Source organism: Notolabrus celidotus, chromosome 22, assembly GCF_009762535.1.
Source record: "Notolabrus celidotus isolate fNotCel1 chromosome 22, fNotCel1.pri, whole genome shotgun sequence".
Classification (NCBI taxonomy): Eukaryota; Metazoa; Chordata; class Actinopteri; order Labriformes; family Labridae; genus Notolabrus; species Notolabrus celidotus.
The window spans coordinates 13,887,262-13,900,302 of NC_048293.1; positions in this window are offsets into that span (position 1 = coordinate 13,887,262).

The following is a 13,041-nucleotide window of genomic DNA, read 5'->3' on the forward strand; positions in this document are numbered from 1 at the left end:
GACTCCTTATGAATCCTCCCCCCCTTCCTTAAATCAAACTGCCTCAGTTTGACTGCAGAAGAGAATTTCTGACCCACAAAACTATGCATTTCTGGCTTGGTCTGGACTTTCTGACAGGACCCCACCCTGTACCATCCCCTCCGGGAATCCTGCTGTCACAACCAATGTTCCCATGGATGGGAATGACCCTCAGGGATACAGAGATTGACAGTGAGCCGAGTGGGACCACGAATTAAAGGTCTCTGAAGAGTCAAGAGGCTTGTCAGAGGAGAAAAAAAAAACATGTTGTAAAGTAGGCCCACAACATCAGCATGCCCTTAGCTGTGACATGGGAACCCCCCACCCTTAACTATGCCTGCAGTCATTCCCCCCTGGACAGCCTGGGCAGGTCACACATGAGGCCCTGTTCACAGCTGGGTTTACTCCCTGCTACCTCATGCCAGGCCTGAAGTATGCTGGGAACCATCTAAGTAAAGTACACAACCACGAGATCTGCCCGCGATACACGCAGATCCTCGCATCGCTTTCCAAATGAAGCCAAATAAGTTTTACAAAATTGCTTTGATAAGGATATGTTGCACAGCGAGGGAAAAGCGACCCTGGCAGTCATCAGGAGTGTGAAAAATGATCGTGATTCAGTACGAAAACAGCTTCCAGCGCTGTAAAATAACAATATTCCTGCAAGTGTAGGGGAAATCAGAAGGAAGTTCCTCCCTTATAGGAGAGTGGATTGTTCTCCAAGCTTTGATTGTTTATGCAAAGCTAAGCATGTTTGCTTTAAATTATGTCACAATGTTTCACAGGAGAGCTTCCAGTTTAGCACAGGAACAAATACTGCATGTCTTATTTGGAATGACTGTGCATTTGTTTAACTCTGCATCTCTTGATGCAATGAGAACACAATAAAGTCAAGCTCATCATAAGAACGATTGACACGCTTCATTTGTGATCCTGTATTTTTTGGCTATTTTATTTTATTTACTTCAGCTTTATTTGATTTTCTTGGCAGAATATCTTAAATCTGTCTTTAGTTAACCTAAAAATTGTCATCTTGAACTGGAAGCTGGTGGAGTGCCTGTGCTTCCACTGTATAGTGGACAGATAGTTCAGAGATAGCCTCGTCTTACTGTTACAGCTGGAATGCCTCATGTTGATATTGATGGCAGAGGTTCGTCCCTCTTGTTGGTCTTATTTCATCCCATCATCAGTCTCCTTTAAAAACTGTTACCATGGCTCAGCTGGGGAGGACAGCTGGATGTCAGGATGAAAGACTCAGATTATTTTTGTGATGCTGGATGCCACTGGGTGTCTGACAGACATTTTTTGGGGGGGTCTTCTCTTTTTTAGCTGCAGGTGTTTCTGTTGACTAGACAACCAGAAGTACTTGGAACAGGATGGATCTTGCTCTGAGTTCTTAAATATCCCAGAAGTTAGAGCTGGATCAGGCTTGGACCAGCTTTTGTCATGCTGCTATAGGCCTAGGATCCTAGCTCACCCCCTCCCCCCCAACCCCCTCATCACTTACTTTAACTCTGCCTGTCCCATTAAAGTTACTAACCATAGACCTTTCTGGAGTCCCTGAGCTCCATTGTCTCGTAGATTCCTCTGAGCTGCCGTAGATGTCCTCCTGCGGACTCCAGCGGCTACAGCTTCTACGACTCGTCTCATCACTATCACCTCTCTCTCTTACTCCCCTCTATCTGTCTTTCCAGACCCAACTCGGTCAAGGCATGATGGCTGTCTAACATGAGTCTGGTTCTGCCTGAGGTTTCTGCCTGTTAAAAGGAAGTTTTTCCTCGCCACTGTAACTAGCTAAATACTGCGATGTGCAATGCTCATGATGGATTAAGGTGGGGTCAGACTGAGTCTTACCCTGTCTTGAAGTTGGGTCTCTGTTCATAATTTGACATAGAGTGGTCTAGACCTGCTATGTTTGTAAAAGCGTCTTGAGATAACGTTTGTTGTGATTTGGCGCTATACAAATAAAGATTGATTGATTGATTGATTGACAATAGATACTTTGCAAACCTCAGATATCAGAAGCACCTTGATGTGACGTTCAGATAGTCAAAAAGGAGGTGAATAAATGATGCCAAATAAAGAGATTGCTTGGTTTAGTTTGTTAGTCTGGGGGAGTGCAGCTAGGGATGAGGGAGGAAGTGTGCACACAGGGCTTCATACAGACAGGGTGGACATAAAACAAAAACTACTCCTCTGTTGTAGCTCTTAATAACATTTTGTTTTGTCAATTTAGTGCAAAAAGCATGCTCCAGTCTTAAGTTTGTGTTCACAGTGACTCACTGGGTGTGTTAACATGGACTGGAGTGTCCTGGTTATGGGCCCTGTCCATGTTTTGATCGTAATCGGGACATGGCATTGACATGCCTACAGATAAACCAGGTTATTCATAATGCTGTTTACATGATTAATTCCTGAATCCCAGTTTTTGATTACTGCATTTCATTTGGGCAAGCATTCAAATAAGATACCACATAGTAATATAATGTTTTTTCAGTATTTTTCAACATGAACTGACTTGCTCCACTCTGCTTTATGGCATGAACCATCATCCAGTAGCTTGTTCACCTCAGACTTGAATGGGTCAGCATTTTAATGCTTTTTCCTATTTAAACTTCCAATTATATTCTTTCATTACAGAAAGTTAAAAGCCGGTGTCTTCATCCTTCAAGAAGTAAGACCTTCTTGGTGCCGCCATGTTAGTTATGCTGATTCATCACTTCACTGAGGCCATGCCTGCATAGGTAGTCATCAGCTGTTATATATATATATATGATATATTTATATATCACTGTATCCAATTTTCTTTTGCAGTTCTCCAGGGAGTAAATTTTGGTTTCTCAAAACTGAGATAAACCCTCATCGCGGTTTCTGAAATTGTGGATGGATGCTTAGGAAACCTGATCAAAACTTGGATACTCATGTCCATGTAAACGCTCTCACTGAGTAACAGCTGTTTAATAAGAAAGAGCCCTCCGAAGGTCCAGAATGATCCAAACACTGTATTTTCAGCTTGTGTGTGCATGGCTGACGCTTTAAGGTTTGTGTTGCTCTAGGCGTGGAAACATGCAGTTAGTGTGTGTAATCAGAGATCGGCACAAGACAGATTTTTTTTCAGATATTCACCTTATCATCGATCACGGCCAAACAGGCTGAAAATGGAAAATTGATCTGATAACAACATCTGGCTAACTTTTGAGGGGCTGGCTGTAGTGGGCTCCCCTTGTGGAGTGCTATACTTATCTGTCTAATTGCTTTAGCTGTGCAATGACCAGCATGATGATGATATAAACTATGTGTCTTTCTTGGCTCTGAGTTACACATTCTGAGTTCAAGGACCGTGAGAATAACATTAATGGTATCTTATTTTCTAAGTACAGACAGTAGTCGTGGGAGAAACAGATAAGCATCGGGTGCATTCAGGCAGGTTCCTGTTTGTCCTATGGGAGAGTGACTCCTTATTCCATGCTGCTGCTGGTAAACCTATCAGGGTACAAAAGAGAATGGGACATTTCGTAGACAACGTGGCTCCTCCTCAGACAATACGACTCTCTTCTGATAAGAAAGCAAAAAGGGAATCCTGCAGGAGGGACCACCTAGCCTGCTGAGTGTGCTGAATTGAAGTTCAGGAAACAACACGTTTGATGATAAAATATGTTGCCACTGAAACTCAATGACATTAAAGTTCTGAAATGCAGGACCCTTGTTGTCTTTCTGTCTGTGACACAGCTAAATTAGGAAATTTTGTCATTTCCTTACCTAATCTACACCCATTTCCCCCACATATGGGTCTCATCCCCTGGTGTAACTCATAGAATTGGAGGGGTTTGTCACTGTCAGGCATCACAATACTTATTGTTCTAATGGCTGCCTCTAGTTGACAAGGAAGAATAATACATGTGCACCAAAAGACTGATGTACGGCTGAAAACCTCAGCAGTAAAACATGTTTAGCTCCTCCTACATACAGTAAATCTACACTGACGTGTGTGTTTGCTGTATGTTACTGTGCAGATTCTGTATGATGTCATATCATACCTGCAATGCTGCTTCCCTAATGCCCAGAGTTTTTCACAGATGACAGACCTGCAACCAGCCTCCTCTACCGCCTCCCTTGTAGAATTAAAGTAAAACCTGGAAACCATTTGGCTTCTCCTCTTCCTCAGAAACCCTGGTAATGATGGAAAAGTGCTCTGGCCCTGCTGCCACAGGGAGCAAAGGCACAGGCTTGATGGGAAACTTGTATGCCTCTGCAAAAATGTCTCCTTTTAGGGCTGTGTGAGCTCTACTACAACCACAATCTGCAACCATAAATTTCAAAAGATGAAACAGCTTGTGGCGCTTATCTTTATTTACACGATATAAAGCTTTTTCTGCGTAGGAGAGACTAAAAGAGTGACCTCTAGAGTCTACAAAAGCGTTAACTTCTCATGGAAGAAATCAGCCTAAGCTACTTCTCTTATTTCATTTCCTAAAAGGCAGCGAAGTTTTACAGATTTGAAAAGTTTTGTCCTGTTTTTTCATACATTTAAAGCCACATTTTAATGGTATGCTGAACGTTGTTGCAGGCTAATCATTTGCAGACACATTGAATTATTTGCAAAGCCATTGAAGTGTAGTAAAAAATGTATATAGTTGTTTAGATGACCTGCTTTTGTTTATATATTGGCTTTTTGTGAGTTGCACCCACCCTGCAGGGGCAATCACTGCCATCCATTTAGATTTATCCTTGGCATTTGCTCAGCAATCTCTTCAGACCTTTTGTTAATGAGCAGAGTGCATATTGCTTATCCAAGTAAACAAACCCCTTCTGTAATCAACCAATAGTCAATCATGCCCTGAAAGCAAAATCACACTCATTATCAGAAATCAATCCAGAGCGATAACAGTGGAATGAAGTCACGCATCCAAGATTGAAAGCAAAATAAACATTTTCTCTGTGTCCAACACGTTCAAATGATCAATGTGGCAACAACCTGCTGTTTGGCAAGATGAAATGGTGGCTTATTCAAAAGCATGGTTGTCAATAGTCTCCCTTTAACTCCACAGAAAGGGATCCAGCTGTGGGTGAGCAAGTGACACTGGGCACAATGGAAGAGGAACACCCACACACCATTTCCTCCATAAATCACCAAGACACCCACCAGACAAACATGGCTGACAAGCAGATCCTCTGCAGTAATAATCAAAGTTTTCACGACCTGAGGGTTTTACAGCTTGTATTATGTGTTCTCAGGGTCAGCAATGGGCCAGACTGCAGATAAGGGCTGAGCAAATAAGCTATACACTCTGTAGACTCACAGTTTTATCATCCTGTGATGGATTTACATACAGTAGACTCCTTACTTCAGTGATAAGATGTTTCTTTCTGTTTCATTTCGCCTAACAGGAGCGTCCACTCTCCAAATGTTCTCAAGTCACATTGGAATGAACATATTTTGCATTGTTTTGAATTGGAATTAAAATTCAGCCTTGTGATACCTTCAGATGGTTGCAACAATTAGCTACTCCACTCCATCCTCATTATACCAGCAGCACCAAAACACTTTGCTCTCATTAGGGCCGAGCCATTGTTCGTCAGCAGTTAGCAACCATTTTGCCATCCCCATTACTACACAAAGAGAGGGGAGGTAAAACAGTTTACCCACAAATCTGCCTCTGTGTGCCCACTGGTCCACTCCACTTATTCAGGCGGGGAAGTAAAGACCATCTGCTCATTTCATACAACTCCAACCTCAAAACACTCACCAAAACACATTCACAGATTCTATTGCCACAAGCCAGCAGATTGTTTGACCAAACATTGACCAAAACTCTGTCCAAAACACATCTCAGAGAGGGCCAAGGTTGGTGGAGCCGTGGTGGCCATTGGTTTGAATGTGGTCTGGCGTGAGCTGAAAGGCGTCAACCAGAAGAGAAGTTGGACTGAGCATTGGAGCAGCCACTGGTACGAGAAAAAACAAAAAGTGGTTGGACAGCTGCTCTTAGGTCCTCCCACAGCCAGAAATGAAAGGGCTAAAACATAAACAGAGAAAATGAGCCAGCATGCCAAAGCAGCTGACATCATTTTTTTTTTAAATAATGTAGGTGGTAGACACACATTGTCTTATTCAGCATTGATCCTGTTCTTTTAAATGGTGCACACCCCACTGTTAGATTCAGGGGCTGTGGGAAATTTTAATACTCACTGCTGAAGATGTACACCTATGACCTCTTTGGGCCGTTTCACACTTTGGCCTGTTCAACAGCACGCCATGTGGGGCCAAACAAGCACACATTAATCTCCACTTTGTATGAATATTCAGATACAGCTGTCTGTGACACTGAGATAGCAGCTGGTGTCCACGGGCCCCACAGATATCCCAGTGCCATGCCTGGACAGAAGCTGCTGCATCTGGGCCAAGGCAGGCCCGGCCCGCCCTGGCAGGCCCAAGGTGTCCCCAAGTCCCACCAGTGACACCCTCTCCACAAGGGTGGTCAAAGACTCAATAAGCACATTTAGCAGCCTGCAGCAGATCCATGATGACACTTTCAGTATGTCTTTCAAGTGGTGATGAAATGGGTGGATATGTGGCACTAAAACAACATTGTGAAATATCCTATAATTATTTATCCTGTTGAAAGTTGGTGAGGTGACATTAAGTGAACATACTCAATAATGTTAGACATTAAAATGTTTCTCTCCTCTATATTTGAGCCTGAAAAATTCCACTTATCAAAGAAATGTGTGTTATTTAAAGATGTTTTTCTGTTGCTGTACTGATACTGAGATGCTGAAACAGATGGCACTGCTTTAAGGCTTTTGTGGAGCACTCTTGACAAAGAAGTTTAAATTAAATTGAATTTCAGTTAAGTGAATAATACAGTCACAGACTTAACTCAATCATGGAACAAATGGCAGCACAGTAAGAGTGACACCTGACTGTTTCTGAACCAAATGCTGCTCCAAAAAAAAAAAAAGAAGGTTTAGATTTTCCATTATGGCTAAATGTCATATCAAGCTTAACACAGCATTTACATTTCCCCTGATGACATTGAATTTGCCCTTTTTAATTAGCCAATTTAATCTTATACTAATCCAATGATATTGCCATAACAAGTAACGCACGTATGGCGGGATGATTGTCAAAGACAAAGCCTGCCATGGTGAAAGAGTTTGTGTTGGTGTGTCTGGCATTGCTGCCTCCCGAACTGTCTTCTGGTTGGCCCTGACAACACACTACAGAGTGCCAGGCTGTCATCATGCCAGGCTCAGAGAGCAGCTGCCAGGCCAAACCAGCAGGCACTAATTCAGCCAGCCACAGGGACCCCTCCTCCAGCCCTTCTTTTTCCAGACCCTCCTCCCTGTGGCTACTACCCTCTCATCTGTGTGTGTGCACACACACCTTACTCAGTGCAGGCTTTAATTATGACAAACTTGCCAAAAGCTAATCTCCCATCTTTTTAATCAAAGACATTTGTAGCTGAGGGGGTCGCCAGAATTGTAATAACTAATTATCAGAATTTCTGATGATAAACACCTTTTCCATTGACCCACAGGGACCTTCTTCACTCAAGTGAAGCCTGAAAACCTCCTATAGGGAAAATCTGTTCCTGCTTGGTGCTGAATTGAATTGCAGCCACTTAGAACATTTCTACATGTGTCAAAAATTGATCTTATTTTCCCCAACTTTAATAATTTATATATGAAAACAAAAGCACTATTTCTGAACTTTTCAAGCTTTATGGAGGATTGCATCTTTCATTTTGAGCTTGACATTCACCCCTGTCCATGTCCATTGCACCAATTTTTACCATTTCTCATCATGTGTTGTTGCTACCGCATGTGACAGGTTGTTGCAGTCACTGAGTCCTGGGGACTGTAGCTGGACCAGTTACTCTGTGGTTAACAATCAAGATGTTCAGAAGCGTTCAGCTGCTCTGTGGTCAGATAAAGACTCTCTATGTTTAATCCTGCAGCATCCTGAGCCTCTCACGCTGATCCAAGCTAATGAAGAAGACTTACTTTCCTCCAGAAAGTGTTGGAAGAGCAAGCTACTGCTAAGCAAAAATGTCATCATGGCATTATCCCTGCTTCACCTGCCCTCTTAAATATATTGAAAACATTGCACGTTGATTTAAATAGTATCATTCGTAACCATGTCTTGCTTCCTGAAATCTCCCCCAGGCTAACAGGAAATAACTTTTCTGTGAGGGACATGTGTGAATAAGCAACTTTGGAAAATTTCAGTAGCAGTGTGTTCTGAAATTTTCTACAGAATGTTTCAGGCTTTCATGTAGAAAAAGTGCTGTGTCCCTCACTTAAACTGTACAAAGTTGGAGATGTTAAATGACTGTATATGAGTTTTTCTTCTGCACTCAAACACTTATCAAATGGCTTAACCTCTATATTAAGGCTATACCTCTAATTAGGCTATTATGCAGAGTGATGCTTTGGGCTTATTGACAACAGCATGCTTACCCACTAAGTGGCAACCTCTGATTCTAGAACTGAAAACAATTTCGAAGTGCTAAAAACTGCTGTTCCTTGAATGTTCACTTGTGGTTGGCTTCATACGCCCATAAGAGCCCATTAACACCCGTGTTAAATAGCCTTATTTTTTACAGTAGATATAGAAATGTTTACAGCAAAAACCAAAACAGGTTCGGTCTGAATGGCCAATGTCTCTATTTGTACACACTGTAAGATGTGAATTTTAACTCATTCATTTTAAAGAAAGTAAAGTTATGAGCTTTGCATAATTTGGTGTAATTAAGGGCTGACTTGACTGATAGGCAGGTACATATTAGCAATTTGCAGTGGTGGACAAAGTACACAGCTTCATTACTTAAGTCAAAGTATAGATACTCCAAGTCAAATATTACTCCAATATAAGTGAAAGCTGTTCTGTCAGATTATTACTTGAGTTAAAGTCCTTGAGTATTTGCTTTTGAAAATACTTAAGTATTCAAAGTACTTCTTAAAACATCTCAAAACTTTATATTTCATAATATATCAGTGCATTCAAGACTACATAGGAGTACATTCTACATTATGTTTATTTAGAAACCATTACTTGAAATCTCTAAAAAAAAAATACTATGGAACAAAAACAGACACTAAGTTACTCCAAGCACAGACAACTTAGTTTGAAATGTTTGTCTGGAATGAAACAAACGTTTCGTAGCTCAACATTTCTCAGGTTGGACAGTGAATGTTTGTATGTTTGGGCAGAGTGGGAAACAGGAAGAACATTTCAAACGATACGTATCATTCTTCATTTCAAAAACCTCTAACACGGGCTGAAGATATGGACATGGGTGCTCAGGTGGAGAATTATAGCCATCATTACCACCTCTAAATTAACAGCCTGATCTGAGTGAAATTTGTTCTGTGTTTGCTCCACGTTCAACCGTGGAGACACACGATATACAGGTATGGCTAAACCACTGAGACAAACAGAACTACACAAACACATTTTACTGTCTTAGGGACCTGATTTCAGAAAAGAGAAGGAAATTCATGAGCCGACTTCAAAGCATAAGTAGCGAGTAACTAGCACTGATAGAAATGTAGTGGAGTAAAAAGTACAATAAATGTCTTCTGAATGTAGTAGAGTAAAAGTAATAACTACCCCAAAAAAGCAATACTCAAGTAAAGAACAGAGACTCAAAAAATGTACTTAAGTACAGTACTCAAGTAAATTTACTTTGTTACTGTCCACCACTGGCGATTTGCGAGGAAGCCAAAGGCCTCTCCTTAACGCTGCTTCTTTGCTTTTTGCAAGGTCAACCAAAAGTTAGGTTGAGTCAGCATTTCCAATATGGCGACCGCCATTGTTGAGCTTCAGTCTATGAAAGCTGCTTACACTGAAAATGTTAATATGCCAAAGTTTACCAGGTAATTCTTTCCTGGTTCACTATAATACTTTAGCATGTTAGCATGTAAACATACTAGATGCACTCTCAGTGACGTCACCCATGGGTTTTTGAAGCTGAGTTTTGAAGCCTATCATTCTTGGACGCCATGTTGGAAATGCTGACTCATGCTAACTTTCGGTTGACCTAATTACAGATACAGAAGTGGAGTTAAAGTGGGTCTTTAGCCTCCTTGCTAACAGCTACACTGATCTTGCCTGCAGTCATCTGTGCCTCTGATTATGCAAAACTGGTGATATTAATATCTCCTAAACTAATAATTCATAAAAAAAAACCTTTTGTACTAGTTACTTTGTACTAAGCTGGAATATGTTTATTTTTACTGTAAAGATTACCTTTTGAATGGGTGTGTATGTGGTTTCCACTGCTCAAGAAGACACTCATTGAACTGCAGTTTTTAGCACTTCCACATCAACTTAATTTCCCATAGCTGGAAGTTGCCGCTTGGTTAGCACTTAACATAAAGTACCGCTGTGGCTGAAGAAAAAGTCATTTAGCTGTGAACTGAGGCAGACTTCTGGTCAAGTCTCACACAAATCTAACCAAAGTCACCGGGGTTCATCTTCTAAAGACCATGAACAAATTCGGAAATAATTCAGTCTGAAGGCAAAGTGGCCCCCAGCTAACTGACAAACATTGTCATCTATAAGACAAAGCTGCTAGCATGACCACCATATGTTCATTACTGCTTATGCATCACAGTCAGACCAGCTGAGGACATTCCTGAGGCATCAAACACATTCTCATCTGCACCCTCATCTGTCACTCATCCACTATCTCAGCTCCTCTGTCCCAGCTGAAGGTCACAATATGGCGAGCTCCTTTGGAGAGGCCTTTAAGGTCCCGGTGCTCCACGCTGCCTGAGTAAACACAACGCAGCAGTTCATAAAGACGCATATTGAGTTCCTGCATCTGTGCATGCATCTGTTTAAATGAATGTGGGCATATCAAGGGGTCTTCCTGAGCTGTGTTTCCGGACTGCAGATATACAAACATACCGTTAGCTGAAATATTGATGCTGAGTTTTGTTCTAATTTTTGCCGTTCTTGAGAGGCCATCTGGACAGATCGGCCTTTCTCACGTTAAATATTTATCCTCTCATTGAATATGTCCAGAGGAGAGCAGAAGAGGGTCATTTTGTAACGTGAGAGAGACAGAGGGAGAGGTGGTGGTGAGTGGGGGGTAGTGTTGAGTAGGATTGAACAATAGCTTTTTCCTAACAGATGGAAGATTGGCTGCGGGGATATAGTTCAGTGTCATAGTGGAACCTGATATCTGATTATGTTCCTTCCCGCCTGTGAATACAAAAGGATTACATGTGGTTACATGAATAATGAAATTGAGATTATTTTGTTGACATGTTACTAATTTGTTGTGTCACAGGCTGACCGCTGAAGACTGCCTCTTTGTACTGTATGACTCACGTAAAACAAACACATCAAGTGCTTCTAACAAGCCAATCAAAAAAGTCACTTCTGCCACCTCAAGACTAAACCAACTTCCAGACGACACAAGGCTTGTAATTAGACATGAAATGTCCATGTGGCAGAATTGGATGATGAGTCAAATTTAAAAAAACTCACAAACAATCTGATTACTGACAGTCCAGTGGTCCAAACCGTGTGTGTCAGCTTTTCCCTGCCTCTAGCATTAGCAGAGAAATGCACCGTGATCTGAATGTGCACTTAGTCAGCAAACTGAACGATGAATTTTAATGATATGCTTAAGAGAGCAAACAGCTGACTACATGACAATCGTCAAGGTGCCATTTAAAGGGAGGGGTTCTGTCCTTAATAATTAACAAAAGCCTATTAATTATAAACAAATCTGTAGCCTTACACTCGTCAAGAAGAAGGACGGTTGCCTAGGAGCATCAGTCTGTCATGTATACCTTGTTGCTTTGCTGTTGTTGGTAACTGGAGCTGTTGAGTATAACATGGTGGAAAGTGTTAAGGTAGGGGGGCAAACACTTGTTTTGGCAGAAGGGTGCAAGAAGATAAGGTGTTGTCCATTGATACTGTGTTGTTGAATTATGGTACATAGAACACACCTGTGATTAAACAATGTATCTGCAGTTTAAAGAGTCTGCAGGACAATGTGTGTAATATTTTAAAGTGATAATCATTGTTTATGGGTGACCTATTTCCATCACACCTCAAGCAAACAGCAGGCCTCCTGGTTCCCACTGCTCAGTCAAAACAATAATCAGCCCTACACGGTTGAACCTCCATTTTCGGATGCTAAATCAACACAGCTGGACATCCTAAAGTTTGTGTTTATGTCTGTGCGCTACCTTTCCGACTCACGCTAAAAATAGCGCGGCAGCATCCTGCTGTGATGCTGAAGGTGCAGTCATCTTTCCCCTCTGAAGGACACAACACTGTCTGAAGTTTGAGAGCAGTAAGGGGGAGTGAGGGGGAGGGAGGAAGCAGTGTGACTACCGTGTGACAAGCGCCCTGTTCCTTCCTCCCAGGCCTGAGAAACAGGAAGTGCTGCACATAAGGCATTATTGTGACGGAGAGGAAATGCAAGGTCCTCTAAATTAAGAGCCCCAATCTGGTTGTCAATGACAGGAGTCTGTCCTGCATTGCCCCACAGAGACCAACTACCCCCCTCCCTACACACACACAAACATACAAAGCTCTCCATAACTTGACTTGTGAGTGATGCAGATATATAAACAGGATTCTATGCTTTCTGTAATAAATCTCAAAAACAAAATAAAACGAAGCAACTGAGTTAAATCAACGTATGAAGTTGTGGTACAGGAAACTAACTTTAGGTCGATTACTTGGAGCGGCTCAAAGATAACATCAACTGAATCAGCCTCAAGATGAAGTGTGAAACCTCTTGTTCCCTCCTGAACACACCCATCCACAGATTGAGCAACGACCACATTTCAAAGGGTTAAAGGTGGCATATGGGTAGGATCCACCCTGCTTGTGTTGAGCAGAAGCTGAGGAGGAGCTCGTTGCTAAGAGAGATGCAGGGCTTTGTGCAGGACTGCCTCCCAGTTAATTAAAATCCTACTTTATCTGTTTCATGCTTTCAATTAGAAAAGCTCTGGAAAGGGTCCAAGCCTCTGCATGCAGATAGCAATAAGATG